We start from the raw sequence: 2,406 nt of genomic DNA on the forward strand, positions 1-2,406 counted from the left end.
ATCCTGATCAGTAATATTATCACCACATAGTTTCAATTGGGAAATAATTCTGAACATAGCAGAATTATACTCATTGATAGATTTAAAATCTTGTAGCCTTAGATGAGTCCAATCATAACGTGCATGTGGAAGAATGACCATCTTCAGGTGGTCATATCTATCTTTCAAATTATTTCACAGTGTGAGTGGATCTTTAGTAGGGAGATATTCCATTTTCAAGCCTTCATCATGGTAATGGCGTAGCAATATCATTGCTTTGGCACGGTCCTGGTTTGATGCTTGATTTTTGTCCTTGACGGTGTCTGCCAGACCCATCGCATCAAGATGAATTTCAGCATCAAGCAGCCAAGACATGTAGCTTTTTTCCAATATATCGAGGGCTACAAATTCAAGTTTAGAAAGATTTGACATTATTTAGAAAAAGAAAGTTCGTATCTCTGATACTTTCAAAGTATTTGCTCGAGATGGTAGAGTCTCGTGTTGATAACGTGTTATGAAATAAAGACTGTAAAGTAAAGACAAGTATAGAGAGAAACTGATATATTATTCAAACTTCAAACTTATGTATATAATGAACTGAGAACTCATTTATTTATAAAAGAAAGAAAGTTGCTGTGTAAGCTGCTTGTAAGATGCTACTGCAAGTTGCTGTGTAAGTTGATTGTAAGCTGCTATTGCAATCTGCTGTGTAAACTGCTTGTAAGTGTCTTGTAAGCTGCTACTGTACCAGATATAGAGTAATGTTTATCCATAACCGAGTACAAAAATGATAAGCTTCTTCATGAGGCTTATTTCCAATGGAGTACTAAATAGATAAACATATTTACAACGGAATCTCATATGGATAAGTTTCTTCAGGAAGTTTATTTACAACGGAGTACTAAATGAATATCCATAATATAATATATTTATAACAATTTTAGAATATTACTCAACATTTGCATTAAATATCTATTAGGCAACTAACGGTGCCGCCACCAAAAACCTCGTTTCTTGTGGTGATATATCAATCTATTGTATCGCGTAGGTATCCAATTGATTAAATGATTTAGTCGGTCCAATGTCTTTTACTTGACACAAGACTATTTTAACAACAAATTTAGAAAAGAATATTATATAAAGTGATGTACATTACTAGCAAGATGCATTAGTACTATTGTTGTATTCATTCAGGTTCGAAATATTTATCATCATTTTCACTGATTAAAAGTTAATTCATATAGAGCTCCATATAATTAATTTGATAGTGAGAATTTAATTTTTGTGCTTCAGCCCTTTGAGTCCTTCGAATATTGTGCTTTAGGCAATTCGAGTCTTTCAGAGACTCTGCTTTAAACGGAACTAAAATAAGACTGCCACAACACCCATATTACGTATTTAATTAAAAGCTTTCATGAGTTTGCGGGCTAATCAAATATTGAAATATGATTGAATCAAATATATGAGAATATGTTTGGCAGAGCTAGCCTTTCGGTTTTGGATTCGGCCAAATTCAGTAGTTTTGATCCATATTCTGTATTTGTCTTAAAAACTCTATTGAATATGTATAAATTATTACTTTAGATCTCAGTAGTATAAAAAAATTTCGATCACACATTAGCTTCAAATCCTAGCTCCACCTCTGTTATAATGAATTAAGTCTTCATTGAAAGGCCACCATACCAAAGCTCTCAGGTTCGAACCTAATATAAAAAATCATGATAGAAAATGTTTCCTCCCTTAATGAGCTTTACGCAACATTAATGCAGATTAATCGGGCCACAATACTAATATCGGCCATCGGGTTAAAATCAAATTCTTTCACGAAGGTGGAAGAAAGGTGCAAAGGAAATTTCTACTATATGAAGTCTGTGCATTTATTGCAAATAAAAATATTAGCTCCAGTTGGTCATCTTTCATGAATTGATATTAACTCACTACTAGAAATTCGGAAAAAATCGACCAAGCCATACTAACCAACGTTGGTCGGTCAACAAAAGCGACCAAAAAATCTTCCAAAACGGACGGAAACTACAATAAAAATATTGGTCAGTATATTGGTCAAACATTTAACCGCAGTGGTCAGACTTGCTTAGTCAAAACACATTTTTGATTACCGACCAACAATGGTCGGTAATGTGGAGCCACATTTTTAAATTTTAATAATTATATTATTATTTAAAATATTTTATAAAATTTATAGAATTTATATTTAAGTTTACCGACCAAAGTCAGTCGGTTATTGTAGGGGAAGATTTTACCTGTCACGGCCTGAAATTCTCACCGTCGGGATCGTGATGGCACCTAACATTTTACTTGCTAGGCAAGACAACGTTAGAGAATCATTAAGCCAATCCTTATTCAATTCAGTAAATAACAGCAAATAAGCTAAAATGAAATACAACGAGTGCAGAATAACATAAAAAA

Source organism: Nicotiana tabacum, chromosome 12 (assembly GCF_000715075.1).
Source record: "Nicotiana tabacum cultivar K326 chromosome 12, ASM71507v2, whole genome shotgun sequence".
Taxonomy (NCBI): Eukaryota; Viridiplantae; Streptophyta; class Magnoliopsida; order Solanales; family Solanaceae; genus Nicotiana; species Nicotiana tabacum.